Source organism: Triticum urartu, chromosome 4, assembly GCF_003073215.2.
Source record: "Triticum urartu cultivar G1812 chromosome 4, Tu2.1, whole genome shotgun sequence".
Classification (NCBI taxonomy): Eukaryota; Viridiplantae; Streptophyta; class Magnoliopsida; order Poales; family Poaceae; genus Triticum; species Triticum urartu.
This window is the reverse complement of record NC_053025.1, coordinates 433,000,724-433,017,964: the sequence shown is the minus strand read 5'-3', so window position 1 is coordinate 433,017,964 and position 17,241 is coordinate 433,000,724.

Here is a 17,241-nt window from a genome sequence, read left to right as displayed (position 1 = left end):
TGATCTTCTAAGTGTTAGAAGTACGGGAGTAATGAGAATATATTTTTGGAATAATTTCATTAATATTCAGAATAGTTCTGAGAGGATCCGGAAGCGTTTCGGGGTCACTGGAAAGGTTTCGGTGAGTATCTGGTAATACTAGGTATTACCAATAAATTATATATAGGTGGAAAAAGTTTTCGAAGATGTTAAAAAATATATATAATGGTCTAGGAGTATTTATAATATTTTATATTTAATTTAAATATCAATGGGCCTAAAAAGGGTAAGAGGTGGAAGGCAACTTGGGCCAAAAAAAGGCCTAAGCGGGAAAGTGCCTCCTTCCCTAAGGAAGGAGGCTGAATTGGGAGAGGGGGGGAGTCCTACTACTCCTCCCTTGGTCGTGCACCAAGAAGGGACTTTCCCTCCTTGGTGGCATCCCTTCTTCTCCCCTCCAACCTATATATACATGACGATTTGTACTCTTTTGATACACAGTTTTTGGAGCCTCCTCTAGTTTTTGTTCTAGTTGGTCTTAGTTGAGTAACTAGAGCTTGACTAATCCTCTTGTCCTCATAATTATAAGCCCAATGTGGTTCGAATCTCCTCCCTCTAATTCTCCGACGATGATTAGCTCTAGACGGCGAAGCGCTGCCGGATTGTGAAGGTTGCACGCTTGCAACCAAGTAGAGAGGTCGTGCTTTCGGTCTTTGGTTTGAGGGATTGTTCGTGGGCGGTACAAGGGACTCTGAGTATGATCTACACCAACATGTTATTCTCCCGCTACATCAAGGTGATGGTAACGATCGTGATCCCAATCCATTATTCATCTTCATATTCACCTTGGGTGATTGTAGGTGCGATTTATTTTTCTTATCTACTACATTTCCCAACACAAAGTTCTTGCATGTTTGTTTTAGATTGTTTTGGCTTCCATATTCAGCTTCACTGGTAAAGCTAAATCTAGTCCTTGAATCTCAAACTTGTTTCAGATTCCAATTTTAGGTTCACTAACAAAGCTAAATCTGATCCCTGAAGCTCAAACAAACAGGACAGGAGTGAGCTACGACTAAACCACTTGGGGCCCATATTAAAACCGAGTTTTAAAGAAAACTTCATGGAAACCACATTGGCTTGGGTTTGTTGGGATGGTAACACAACATAGGATCCTCTGGCTTAGGACCTGACAAGGCAAGCGCTACTACTAGTGCTAATGTTTGGTGATGGTGATGGCATGCACGATTATGATGTACATTTTATGGTAGCTGGGTCTTTAGAACACTTGTTGGCATTTATGTTTCATTGAGGTGGTATATGGTAACTGCTCATGGTGATGGTGAACTTACGATGGTAGGTTTACATCCTTTTTTGAATGTGGTGGTAGGATGACACCATAGTAGTTGGGACAAACTTGTGCTGCTTTTTAGATACATTATCATGCATGCATATGTTGCTTGTGTTCCATATGTTGTGTTGCTTTGTGTGTTTTTTGAATTGCTGCTCTTCTATCTTGGTAGACGAAGTGGTACATAGTGTACTCAGGGAGGATTCCAGAAGTCAATGGATCATGGTAGACATGCCATGAACAAGTGAAGGATTACAAAGACAACTGCTACAAAGGCTTTAAGACCAGGAAGGAGGCAGAGGTTATTACTCCAAGTTCGTGCTTAAAGAGAAGAGAAATCCTAAAGTAGGCAAGGGTGCACATCGGATCGGTTTGTGTGAATGAAGAACTTGATAATCTTCATCTAGTTCATTTTCATTTGTGGCGTTGCTTTTATCTTGTGATCGTGTGTAATATGCAATGAGCAATGCTACCTCTTGAGCACTGCGTTGGTTTTCCCCGAAGAGGAAGGGATGATGCAGCAAAGTAGCGTAAGTATTTCCCTCAGTTTTTGAGAACCAAGGTATCAATCCAGTAGGAGGCTACGCGCGAGTCCCTCGTACCTGCACAAAACAAATAAATCCTAGCAACCAACGCGATAAGGGGTTGTCAATCCCTACAAGGCCATTTACGAGAGTGAGATCTGATAAATATGATAAGATAATATTTTGGTATTTTTATGATAAAGATGCAAAGTAAAATAAAAGCAAAGGAAAAATCAAAGGAAATAACTAAGTATTGGAAGATTAATATGATGAAGATAGACCCGGGGGCCATAGGTTTCACTAGTGGCTTCTCTCAAGAGCATAAGTATTCTACGGTGGGTGAACGAATTACTGTTGAGCAATTGACAGAATTGAGCATAGTTATGAGAATATCTAGGTATGATCATGTATATAGGCATCACGTCCGAGACAAGTAGACCGACTCCTGCCTGCATCCACTACTATTACTCCACTCATCGACCGCTATCCAGCATGCATCTAGAGTATTAAGTTCATGAAAACAGAGTAACGCCTTAAGCAAGATGACATGATGTAGAGGGATAAACTCATGGAATATGATGAAAACCCCATCTTGTTATCCTCGATGGCAACAATACAATACGTGCCTTGCTGCCCCTACTGTCACTGGGAAAGGACACCGCAAGATTGAACCCAAAGCTAAGCACTTCTCCCATTGCAAGAAAGATCAATCTAGTAGGCCAAACCAAACTGATAATTCGAAGAGACTTGCAAAGATAACCAATCATACATAAAAGAATTCAGAGAAGATTCAAATATTGTTCATAGATAGACTTGATCATAAACACATAATTCATCGGTCTCAACAAACACACCGCAAAAAGAAGATTACATCAAATAGTTCTCCACAAGAGAGGGGGAGAACATTGTATTGAGATCCAAAAAGAGAGAAGAAGCCATCTAGCTAATAACTATGGACCCGTAGGTCTGAGGTGAACTACTCACACTTCATTGGAGGGGCTATGGTGATGATGTAGAAGCCCTCCGTGATCGATGCCCCCTCCGGCGGAGCTCCGGAACAGTCCCCAAGATGGGATCTCGTGGATACAGAAAGTTGCGGCAGTGGAATTAGGGTTTTGGCTCCGTATTTGATCGTTTGGGGGTACGTAGGGTATATATAGGAGGAAGGAGTACGTCGGTGGAGCAACAGGGGGCCCACGAGGGTGGAGGGCACGCCTAGGGGGGTAGGCGCGCCCCCCTACCTCGTGGCCTCCTCTCTTGTTTCTTGACGTAGGGTCCAAGTCCTCTGGATCATGTTCGGTGAGAAAATCACGTTCCCGAAGGTTTCACTCCGTTTGGACTCCGTTTGATATTCCTTTTCTTCGAAACCCTAAAATAGGCAAAAAAACAACAATTCTGGGCTAGGCCTCCGGTTAGTAGGTTAGTCCCAAAAATAATATAAAAGTAGATAATAAAGCCCAATAATGTCCAAAACAGTAGATAATATAGCATGCAGCAATCAAAAAATATAGATACATTGGAGACGTATCAAGCATCCGCAAGCTTAATTCCTGCTCGTCCTTGAGTAGGTAAATGATAAAAATAGAATTTTTGATGCGGGGTGCATAATCTTAATGTAATTCTTCTTAATTGTGGTATGAATATTCAGATCCAAAAGATTCAAGATAAAAGTTCATATTGACATAAAAATAATAATACTTCAAGCATACTAATAAAGCAATCATGTCTTCTCAAAATAACATCGCCAAAGAAAGTTATCCCTACAAAATCATATAGTCTGGCTATGCTCTATCTTCACCACACAAAGTATTTAAATCATGCACAACCCCGATGACAAGCCAAGAAATTGATTCATACTTTTGACATTCTCAAAACTTTTTCAATCTTCACGCAATACATGAGCGTGAGCCATGGATATAGCACTATAGGTGGGATAGAATGGTGGTTGTGGAGAAGACAAAAAGGGAGAAGATAGTCTCAAATCAACTAGGCGTATCAACGGGCTATGGAGATGCCCATCAATAGATATCAATGTGAGTGACTAGGGATTGCCATGCAACGGATGCACTAGAGCTATAAGTATATGAAAGCTCAAAAAGAAACTAAGTGGGTGTGCATCCAACTCGCTTGCTCACGAAGACCTAGGGAAATTTGAGGAAGCCCATCATTGGAATATACAAGCCAAGTTCTATAATGAAAAATTCCGACTAGTATATGAAAGTAACGAAATGAGAGACTCTCTACTATGAAGATCATGGTGCTACTTTGAAGCACAAGTGTGGTAAAAGGATAGTAGCATTGGCCCTTCTCTCTTTTTCTCTCAGTTTTTTTATTTGGGCATTTTCTCTTCTTCTTTTCTGGCCTCTTTTCTTTCTCTCTTTTTTTATATTTTTCGTCCGGAGTCTCATCCCGACTTGTGGGGGAATCATAGTCTCCATCATCCTTTCCTCACTTTGGGACAATGCTCTAATAATGATGATCATCACACTTTCATTTTCTTACAACTCAACAATTACAACTCGATACTTAGAACAAAATATGACTCTATATGAATGCCTCCGGCAGTGTACCGGGATATGCAATGACTCATGAGTGACATGTATGAAAGAATTATGAATGATGGCTTTGCCACAAATACGATGTCAACTACATGATCATGCTAAGCAATATGACAATGATGGAGTGTGTCATAATGAATGGAACGGTGGAAAGTTGCATGGCAATATATCTCGGAATGGCTATGGAAATACCATAATAGGTAGGTATGGTGGCTGTTTTGAGGAAGGTATATGGTGGGTGTATGATACCGGCGAAAGGTGCGCGGTATTAGGGAGGCTAGCAATGGTGGAAGGGTGAGAGTGCGTATAATCCATGACCTCAACATTAGTCATAAAGAACCCATATACTTATTGCAAAAATCTACAAGCCATCAAAGCAAAGTATTACGCGCATGCTCCTAGGGGGATAGATTGGTAGGAAAAGACCATCGCTCGTCCCCGACCGCCACTCATAAGGAAGACAATCAATAAATAAATCATGCTCCGACTTGATCACATAACGGTTCACCATACGTGCATGCTACGGGAATCACAAACTTTAACATGAGTATATCTCAAATTCACAACTACTCAACTAGCAAAACTTTAATATCACCATCTTCATATCTCAAAACAATTATCAAGCATCAAACTTCTCATAGTATTCAACACACTCATAAGAAAGTTTTTACAATTCTTGAATACCAAGCATATTAGGATTATTTAAGCAAATTACCATGCTATTTAAGACTCTCAAAATAATCTAAGTGAAGCATGAGAGATCAATAGTTTCTATAAAACAAATCCACCACCGTGCTCTAAAATATATAAGTGAAGTACTAGAGCAAAACTATATAACTCAAATGATATAAGCGAAGCACATAGAGTATTCTAACAAATTCCAAATCATGTATGGCTCTCTGAAAAGGTGTGTATAGCAAGTATGATTGTGTTAAACTAAAAATCAAAGACTCAAATCATACAAGATGCTCCAAGCAAAACACATATCATGTGGTGAATAAAATATAGCTCCAAGTAAAGTTACCGATAGAAGTAGACGAAAAGAGGGGATGCCTTCCGGGGCATCCCCAAGCTTCGGCTTTTAGGTGTCCTTAGATTATCTTGGGGGTGCCATGTGCATCCCCAAGCTTGGGCTCTTTCCACTCCTTGTTCCATAATCCATCAAATCTTTACCCAAAACTTGAAAACTTCACAACACAAAACTTAAAGTAGAAAATCTCGTGAGCTCCGTTAGCGAAAGAAAACAAAAGACCACTTCAAGGTACTGTAATTAACTCATTATTTATTTATATTGGTGTTAAACCTACTGTATTCCAACTTCTCTATGGTTTATAAATTATTTTACTAGCCATAGATTCATCAAAATAAGCAAACAACACACCAAAAACAGAATCTGTCAAAAACAGAACAGTCTGTAGTAATCTATAGCTAGCGCAATATCTGGAACCCAAATAATTCTAAAATAAATTTCTGGACGTGAGGAATTTATCTATTAATCATCTTCAACAAAAATTAACTAAATAGCACCTTCCAAATAAAAATGGCATCAGTTCTCATGAGCACTAAAGTTTCTGTTTTTTACAGAAAGATATCAAGACTTTCCCCAAGTCTTCCCAACGGTTCTACTTGGCACAAACACTAATTAAACACAAAAAACACAACCTAAACAGAGGCTAGATAAATTATTTATTACTAAACAGGAGCAAAAAGCAAGGAATAAAAATAAAATTGGGTTGCCTCCCAACAAGCGCTATTGTTTAACGCCCCTAGCTAGGCATAAAAAAGCAAGGATAGATCTAGGTATTGCCATAATAATAAGATAGATCATTAAAACTCATTTCATATTCTCTATGTTCGGCAGAAAGTTTTCTTTGAGGCAAGCAAAAGTAATCAAAGGGGCTAAATTTAATGGGGCAAAAGTCCCCAAGATCGACCTTGGGAGGTATAGGTTCCTCTTTTGGTCCTTCGTATTGCACAACCAATTCATCATTATAAGCATTCTTTTGGCAGAACTTTGTGAGCCTATATTCAAGAGAATATCCTAGTTCATTATTTCAAATTGCCAAATCATCATTAAGCTCAGAAATTCTATCAACTAAAACATTGGTAGGAACCCTTTTTCTAAGATTTTCATTGAAAGCAACATAGTTTAGAGATGGAAAACACATTATTTCTTCTTGATCAAAAAGGATAGCCTCTATGGGAGGACGGCAAGAGTCTACCCTATAATGCGCAAATATTTCTTTGGCTTCTCTTATTATGAATCTAAACTCATGAGCCAAAAAGATAGTAGCGACACGCTTAACAGAAGAATGCTCAATATTAGAAAATTCTAGGAAAATCCTTTGTATACAAGGATGCAAGTGTGTGAATTGTCTTTCAAGTTCAACTACAAGCATGGCAATAGCGTCCGCAAGACTACTAGTTCTATGAAGGATAGAACTACCCATAGAAGGTAAAGCACTGGCACAAGTAAAGAAATCTTGAATAACTCCTTTTCCAATAATATTACCACTACCAACACGGAATTTTTTGGTATGTAAGATGGGGGGTTCTTCAGCAGGAGCATCAGAATTTTTCATGACATTATTATTGTCCATATCGACAATAATTTCCCCTATTTCAGACATAACGGTAGAAAGTGCAAAGGGCAAAAAGAGGCAAATAGAGAAAGAGAGGGAGGATAGAGAGAAAGGGCGAATAAAACGGCAAGGGTGAACTGGGGGAGAGGAAAACAAGAGGCAAATGGCAAATAATGTAATGCGGGAGATAAGGATTGTGATGGGTACTTGGTATATTGATTTTTGCGTAGACTCCTCGGCAACGGCGCCAGAAATCCTTCTTGCTACCTCTTGAGCACTGCGTTGGTTTTCCCCAAAGAGGAAGGGATGATGCAGCAAAGTAGCATAAGTATTTCCCTCAGTTTTTGAGAACCAAGGTATAAATCCAGTAGGAGGCTATGCGCGAGTCCCTCGTACCTGCACAAAACAAATAAATCCTCGCAACCAACGCGATAAGGGGTTGTCAATCCCTACACGGCCACTTACGAGAGTGAGATCTGATAGATATGATAAGATAATATTTTTGGTATTTTTATGATAAAGATGCAAAGTAAAATAAAAGCAAAGTAAAAAGCAAAGGAAATAACTAAGTATTGGAAGATTAATATGATGAAGATAGACCCGGGGGGCATAGGTTTCACTAGTGGCTTCTCTCAAGAGCATAAGTATTCTACAGTGGGTGAACGAATTACTGTTGAGCAATTGACAGAATTGAGCATAGTTATGAGAATATCTAGGTATGATCATGTATATAGGCATCACATCCCAGACAAGTAGACCGACTCCTGCCTGCATCTACTACTATTACTCCACTCATCGACCGCTATCCAGCATGCATCTAGAGTATTAAGTTCATGAAAACAGAGTAACGCCTTAAGCAAGATGACATGATGTAGAGGGATAAACTCATGGAATATGATGAAAACCCCATCTTGTTATCCTCGATGGCAACAATACAATACGTGCCTTGCTGCCCCTACTGTCACTGGGAAAGGACACCGCTAGATTGAACCGAAAGCTAAGCACTTCTCCCATTGCAATAAAGATCAATCTAGTAGGCCAAACCAAACTGATAATTCGAAGAGACTTGCAAAGATAACCAATCATACATAAAAGAATTTAGAGAAGATTCAAATATTGTTCATAGATAGACTTGATCATAAACCCATAATTCATCGGTCTCAACAAACACACCGCAAAAAGAAGATTACATCGAATAGTTCTCCACAAGAGAGGGGGAGAACATTGTATTGAGATCCAAAAAGAGAGAAGAAGCCATCTAGCTAATAACTATGGACCTGTAGGTCTGAGGTGAACTACTCACACTTCATCGGAGGGGCTATGGTGATGATGTAGAAGCCCTCCGTGATCGATGCCCCCTCCGGCGGAGCTCCGGAACAGGCCCCAAGATGGGATCTCGTGGATACAGAAAGTTGCGGCGGTGGAATTAGGGTTTTGGCTCCGTATCTGATCGTTTGGGGGTCCATAGGTATATATAGGAGGAAGGAGTACGTCGGTCGAGCAACAGGGGGCCCACGAGGGTGGAGGGCGCGCCTGGGGGGGTAGGTGTGCCCCCTACCTCGTGGCATCCTCTTTTGTTTCTTGACGTAGGGTCCAAGTCCTCTGGATCATGTTCGGTGAGAAAATCACGTTCCCGAAGGTTTCATTCCGTTTGGACTCCGTTTGATATTCCTTTTCTTCGAAACCCTAAAATAGGCAAAAAAAACCAGCAATTCTGGGTTGGGCCTCCGGTTAGTAGGTTAGTCCCAAAAATAATATAAAAGTGGATAATAAAGCCCAATAATGTCCAAAATAGTAGATAATATAGAATGGAGCAATCAAAAATTATAGATACGTTGGAGACGTATCAAGCACTTGCTAGGGTGGTATATGGTAAGCTCGCCACATAGGGGTACAAGGTTACTACATGAGTCAGAATGTGTGCAACCAAATGTTGCATAGTGCATCGACCTATCCCAAAATCACGAAACATGTGGCAACCAAATGCTAGGAGAGAAGTTGTTGCCCTAGTGGATGCAACAAGACACGGTGCAGAACATGGCCCAAAGCTTGTTTTTAGCCAGTTAGGCTAAATCAAGACATGTATGCAAAGATGCCAATTTTGATGCACGCAACCAAACACACCCTAGATTCATATCCTCATGGATGCAAGTTTGGATTCAGTGTTGTGCCCTTTACTGCCTTGCTCTTTGTTCATGTGGATTTTTACATTGTAGTTTGTATTTTTTATCTATTTGAGAGGCGTTGGTGGTGCGAAAGAACAAGGTTGACGGTGCAAAGGACCCTCCCTTAGGCGAGGATGTAGCACAATGACAGTCCTACCCTAACAATGTTAGCAAAAAACACATACACCAACACGACCTCCTTTCACATGTTTGTCTATTATAGAGGCAAATCACCACACATCCAACAACCAGCATTGTACCAGGGTTAACACATGAGATGCAAAGAGCCAAACACATGCCACACATGCCTGCAAGAAAGGTAGTGACAGTTGTGATTCTGAATCGGATTGGAGCTTCAATGGTAGGACGACATATCATAGAATCTGACCAATCAAAATTGAATCAATGGGGTAGTTTGGGTCGTAAAGTCGTGGAATCATGATTTTGACTACCTTGCCTACAAGTGGGCAAAACCGCCCTGCACAATCAGACCACCCTGAAAGTGCTAGTTATCAACTAGAGGGGGGTGAATAGGCGATTTTTATGGAAGTCTTTAAAACATGAGGTCTTTGAAGACAAACTTTTAATACGAACCTATGTGATATGCAGCAGAAGATGAACTACTCTAGACAAACCATAGTGAATTAAGCAATATAGTGAAAGCACAAAGACTAATAGCAGCTAGGTAGTATGGATCGGAATGGAAGACATTATGAAGCCAAACGGGTAATAGTCTTCGCATAGTGAATTCAACTAGATCTAACAAGCAAGCAATGACTTTACGAAGACAAACTGAAATGTAAAGAAGGTAGGGGATAGTACTAGTAGCTTGGTGAAGACAAGGATTTGGTAGACCAGTTCCAGTTGCTTTGACAACTGTATGCCTGGTTAGGGAGCCTGAGATTGAACTCGGGAGACTGTGTCTTCACCTTATTCCCCTTGAGCTAAGGACACCCAATCCTCGCCCAATCACTCTAGTAAGTCTTCAAGGTAGACTTCCAAACCTTCACAGACTCCATTCACTGGCGATCCACAATGACTCTTGGATCCTTAGAACATGACGCCTAACCGGCTAGAGGATGCACAGTCCTCAAGTGTAACAAGCCTTCAGGTCACGTAGACAGAAATACTTCAATGATGCCTAACACTCTTTAGCTCTGGGTGTTTTGGGCTTTTTCCTCGCAAGGATCTCTCTCTCTCAAAGGCTTAGGAGGTGGGTTGCTCTCAAATGACAAAAGCCGTGCACTAACTCTGAGCAGCCACCAATTTATGATGTAGGGGGTGGACTATTTATAGCCAGGAGGCAACCCGATAGGATATGTCTGAAATGACCCTGAATGTATACAACTACTGCTCAAAAGGCAATAAGAAGCACGCACTCCTATTAGACATGGAAGGAGTAAACCTCTTGTATTTCATAAAAATTGGGGGTTATATAATCCTTACGTAAGGGCCAGCCTATCCAACTTTCAGGCATTAGGATATGTTTAAGTCACTAAGGAACCAACATGTGTCCAACAATCAGATTTCAAACACACGTGGCAACTTGGCTTGAGCTACAAGCAAAGCTGACTCATCCAACTCTGGATAAGATTTGCTCTCATTGTCATCGCTCGAAGACATAGGATTTTGGGTGAGCATCACTTCAGTCATCTGACTTTGTTCACTTGGACCCCACTTAATAGTACGGTGGTTCCTATGACTCAAGAAAGAAGGAAAGAAAACTACGAAAGAAACTATGTCTTCACACTCAATAGTCTTCAAGTGAATGTCTTCATCGTCATTATCTTCAACATGAATGTCTTGAAGAACGACCATTGTCTTCAATGTCTTCATACATTTTTAGGGGTCATCACTTGTAGGTAAACTGAATCAATGAGGGACTACTGCCTCTTTTATCCTACAATTCTCACAAACACATTAGTCCCTCAACCATGTTTGTCGTCAATATTCCAAAACCAACTAGGGGTGGCACTAGATGCACTTAAAATCTCCCCCCCTTTGGTGATTGATGACAAACTGGTTGAAGTTTTCAATGGGGATAAGAAGTATGTGAAAGTTAAAGGTCATAGGCATTGTCTTCATAGGTTGTAAGATCCCCCCTGAAGATGTGCATATAAGTAGTTTTCCTTTGAATGCAAATGCACATGGCAAGTTTTTCTTTGTGGAGATCTTCTTCAACACATGAAGACAATTCATCATGCATACATAAAAGTAATGAAGATAATGAAATGCATAATGAAAAATGGGCGTCTGTAGAGTGACTTCATGCATGATTTATCATCGCATCATAAGGTAGCAGCAAAAGTGGCAGATGGCCATCAAGTTTTAAGTGTTACAACTCAAAAAAGCCAACAATTTCAAGAATGAGAGTTGTAAGAACTTAGAAAAAATAAGCACCCGACCCATATGGACCTGCTTGAAGGCTATCAACTCATATGCTTCTCCCTCTTTTCTCAGTAAGGACCAAAAAGGTTTGAAGACATAGAGTATCTAGTCGTTCCCAGTCGGTGAAGATGTTGGGGCAGCAGGGTCGACGGTGGAGTTGGGTGGTGCAGAGGGGCCTGATGCAGAATCGGGTGCAGTGAAGCCATTGCTGGTGAAGTGACATCGTCCTCTTCATCAGTGACTCTCGCAACAACAGTTGGAGCCGAAGATGAATACTCTGAATCTTCAATGGGAGGAGTTGCACGCCAGCTTGCAGATTGTGGAGGCTTGGAGTCAAACTTGAAACATTCCGTGAAGCCATCTTCTCGAAGATCGTCTTCAGAATAGAGCATTGTGAGGCTCTTCCAGGACCGCCGACAGGCTTCATGCGCAACAAATGATTTCTAGGTTGCAAGGTTGTGTATATGATTGACATCAACAAGAAGAATCTGCATCTGGCGCTTCAGCCAGTCATGATACCTATCCTGCTTCTAGTGAAGTGATATAAGAAGCTCTCTATCATTCAGGACACGAGCATGCTTCTGAGGTCTTTGATCTACCGTGCTGACTGTTGCATCAGTGTTTGCATGATGCGGCAGACGAAGCTGACCAGCAAGGGGACCAGCAGGAGCAGGAGGATTAGGCACATGAATTCCTTCAATAGGTTGAGTGAATCTTGAAAGGTGACATTGTATTCATGGATGGGCTTCTTGGCAGGCTCAGTGTATATGGCTTCATACGACATATCAACTTCAGGCAAAAATACAACATGGTTGCACGCTAAAGCATGATAGTTGATGGAGGAGTGAAGCTTAATGAGCCGCAAGATCGATGGAGCGTAGAACTTGAGGCCAAATAGATTAATTCCAGAAGCAGCCAACTGGCGGATGAAGAAGTCTTGAGTGTTGAACCTGATGTCACTGATGATGTAGAAGACCAATGTCTTCATGGTGCCTTCAAGCTTGGCGTCGGGAGAATTCCATTCCCTTTGATAGGCCACAGAGTATGCCTCAGAATGTGATAGATGGTGCAGGGCAGGTACTCAAGGTATTTGACATAGAACTCCTTGGGATATTCAGCATCAATGGGCAATGACTTCATCATACTGAGCATTTGACTCATATTGAGCTCAGACCACTGAAATACACTCTGCAATTCTTGCACGTGAAGCTGACAACCTGGCTCATATAGATCACCAGGAGTGGGAAGGGAAGTTAGCTCGATGATATCTTGAGCTTTGGCTTCATGATGGACATCCCCTGTCATCCACTCAAGGACCCATGTCTTCGGATCCCTGTAGAAGCCTGATACGTCTCCGTCGTATCTATAATTTTTTATTTCCATGCCAATATTATACAACTTTCATATACTTTTGGTAACTTTGTATACTATTTTTGGGACTAACATATTGATCCAGTGCCCAGTGCCAGTTCCTATTTGTTGCATGTTTTTTGTTTCGCGGAAAATCCATATCAAACGGAGTCCAAATGGGATAAAAACTGCCGGAGATTTTTTTGGAATATATGTGAATTTTGGGAAGTGAAATCAACGCGAGACAATGCTCGAGGGGCCCACGAGGCAGGGGCGCACCCCTGACCCTCATGGACACCCCGTAATGCGGTTGGTGCCCTTCTTTCGCCACAAGAAAGCTAATGTCCGGATAAAAATCGTGTTCAAATTTCAATCCAATCGGAGTTACGGATCTCCGATAATATAGGAAACGGTGAAAGGCCAGATGTGGGAGCGCAGAAACAGAGAGAGACAAAGAGACAGATCCAATCTCGGAGGGGCACTCGCCCCTCCCATGCCATGGATACCAAGGACCAAAGGGGAAACCTTTCTCCCATCTAGGGAGAAGGTTAAGGAAGAAGAAGAAGAAGAAGAAGAAGAAGAGGGGGGCTCTCTCCCCCTCTTTCCCGGTGGCGCCGGAACGCTGCTGGGGCCATCATCGCGACAACGATCTACACCAACAACTTCACCGCCGTCATCACCAACTCTTCCCCCTCTATGCAGCGGTGTAACCCCTCTTTTACCCGTTGTAATATATACTTAAACATGGTGTTCAACTCTATATATTATTTCCCAATGATGTATGGCTATCCTATGATGTTTGAGTAGATCTGTTTTGTCCTATGGGTTAATTGATGATCGTGATTGGTTTGAGTTGCATGTTTTATTATTGGTGTTGTCCTATGGTGCTCCCCGTGTCGCAGAAGTGTGAGGGATCCCCTCTGTAGGATTTGGAATATGTTCATGATTTGCTTATGGTGGGTAGCGTGAGTAGCAGAAGCACAGACCCGAGTAAGTAGGTTGTTTGTGTATGGGAATAAAGAGGACTTGATAATTTAATGCTATGGTTGGGTTTTACCTTAATGATCTTTAGTAGTTGCGGATGCTTGCTAGAGTTCCAATCATAAGTGCATATGATCCAAGAAGAGAAAGTGTGTTAGCTTATGCCTCTCCCTCAAATAAAATTGCAATAATTATTACCGGTCTAGTTATCGATTGCCTAGGGACAAATAACTTTCTTGTGTGACAAAAAGCTCTCTACTAAAACTAACTTAGTTGTGTCTTCATCTAAAAAGCCCCTACTTTTTATTTACGCGCTCTTTATTATCTTGCAAACCTATCCAACAACACCTACAAAGTACTTCTAGTTCATACTTGTTCTAGGTAAAGCGAACGTTAAGCGTGCGTAGAGTTGTATCGGTGGTTGATAGAACTTGAGGGAATATTTGTTCTACCTTTAGCTCCTCGTTGGGTTCGACACTCTTACTTATCGAAAGAGGCTACAATTGATCCCCTATACTTGTGGGTTATCATAGCCTGATATGTGTAGAGTGGCATAGAATTACACAAGAAGTTCTTCATTCCAGTGCTCCTTGTCAGTGACTGATATGTCTCCAACATATCTATATTTTTTTGATTGTTACATGCTACTATATTACCCATCTTGGATGTTTTATATGTATTTATATGCTATTTTATATGATTTTTGAGACTAACCAATTAACCTAGATCCCAGTGCCAGTTTCTGTTTTTTCCTTGTTTTTTAGTTTCGCGGAAAAGGAATATCAAACGGAGTCTAAATGACCTAAAAATTTATGGTGATTTTTGATGGACCAGAAGAAGCCCCCGAAGCAAATGAGTTGGGCCAGAAGAGTCCCGAGCCAACCACAAGGGTGGAGGGCGTGCTCTACCCCCCGGGAGGGTGCTCCACCCTTGTCATTGACTCGTGGACCCCCCTGACGTGAAACCGACGCAAAAAAATCCTATAAATACAAAAAACCCCGAAAAGAAACCTAGATCGGGAGTTCCACCGCTGCAGGCCTCTGTAGCCATGAAAAACCAATTGGGAGCCCGTTCTGGCACCTTTCCGGAGTGGGAAGCCATCATCGGTGGCCATCTTCATCATCCCGGTGGTCTCCATGACGAGGAGGGAGTAGTTCACCCTAGGGGCTGAGGGTATGTACCAGTAACTATGTGTTTGATCTCTATCTCTCTTGTTCTTGATTTGGCATGATCTTGATGTACCGTGAGCTTTGTTATTATAGTTGGATTATATGGTGTCTTTCCCCCTCTACCTTCCTGTGATGAATTGAGTCTTGCTCTTTGCAGTTTCGTTGTGTTGGATTGCGTATTGGATTTGAGAACACTTGATGTATCTCTTGCAAGGGAATATCTATGGTGACAATGGGATGTTCCATTGATTCACTTGATGTATGTTTTGGCACTCAACTCGCGGATTCCCAAGGTGACATTAGGGTAATCTATGCATAGGGGTTGATGCACGTTTACGTCCTACGTTCTCCGATAGAAACTTTGGAGTGATTCTTTGTTGCACGTTGGGGGATTGTTATATGATCCAATTATGTTATTATTGTTGAGAGAACTTGCACTAGTGAAAGCATGAACCCTATGCCTTGTTTTCAAGCATTGCAATACCATTTTTGCTCACTTTTGTTACTAGTTACCTTGCTGTTTTATATTTTCAGATTACAAAAACCTATATCTACTATCCATATTACACTTGTATCACCATCTCTTCGCCGAACTAGTGCACCTATACAATTTAACATTGTATTGGGTGTGTTGGGGACACAAGAGACTCTTTGTCATTTGGTTGCACAGTTGTTTGAGAGAGACCATCCTCATCCTATGCCTCCCATGGATCATCCACTTGAGGGAAATTTGCTACTGTCCTACAGAACTCTGCGCTTGGAGGCCCAACACGAGTCTACGAGAATAAGGTTGCATAGTAGACATCAAGCTCTTTTCTGGCACTGTTGCCGGGGAGGCTAGGTAAGCGGCACTCACATCCCCTCAACGAAGCTCTTTTCTGGCGCCATTGCCGGGGAGGTTAGTGCTTGAAGGTATATCTTTAGATCTTGCAACTGAATCTTTTAGTTTCTTGTTTTATCACTAGTTTAGTCTATAAAAGAAAACTACAAAAAAATGGAATTGAGGTTGCCTCATATGCTTCATCTTTTTAATGTTTTTCGTGAAAATGATGGAAAGGAAAATTGTGCTCAAGTGTTAGAGGAAGAAGTCAAGAAAATGTTTGGCACTAAATATTTGAATCATGATCATGATTGCAATGTTGTTAGTATGAATTATTTAAATATCCATAATGCTAATGATATGCAAAGCCACAAGCTTGGGGATTATATGTTGATGTAGATGATGTTTTTTGTCCCCCAAGTTTTGAGGAGCAAATTTATTATGATGATAGCATACCTCCTATTTATGATGATTATATTGATGAAAGTGGGTTTGGAAGAGTGTCAACTCTAGGTACTAATGATCCCACTATTTTGGAGGGTGTTGAATCTTATTGTAATATTGATAAAAGTGGATTTGGAGAGGTCATGGCTTTATTTAGTGATGAATCCACTACTTCGGAAGAGGTTTCAGTTGATTATGAGAACAAAGCTATATATGATGATTATTTTTATGACATGTATGCTATAAAGAATAATTATAACCATGAAACTCGTCGTCATGATTTTGATTTTCAATCCCATGATAGTTATTTTGTTGAGTTTGCTCCCACTATTAAGAATGAGAATTTTTTTGCTTATGTGGAGAGTAGTAAAATTTCTATGATTGTGCATCATAAAAATAATGATTTATGTGATGGTTATATTGTTGAATTCATTCATCATGCTACTAAATATTATTATGATAGAGGAACATATGCTTCTGCATATTGCAATAATATCGAGTTTCCTCCCTATGTGTTGAAAATCTTGAAGTTATGCTTGTTTTGCCTTCCTATGCTAGTTGATTCTTGCTCCCATAAATTGTTTTCTCACAAAATCCCTATTCATAGTAAGTGGGTTAGACTTACATGTGCTTGTCATATGCTTCATGATGCACCCATTATGTTTCAATTCTTATCTTTTATGTGAGCATCATTAAAATAATCATGCCTAGCTAGAAAGGCATTAGAGAAAAGCGCTTGTTGGGAGACAACCCAATATTTACCCCTACTTTTTGTGTTTGTTCACATGATTAGGCTACTATAGTAATCATGTTTTATAGCTTTTGTTTCAATAAAGTGCCAAGTAAAGTCTTTGGGATAGTGTGGATGATAGTTGATTTGATTCTGTGAGAAAACAGAAACTCTTGCGCCCAGTAACAGATTTGATCTGGTATGCT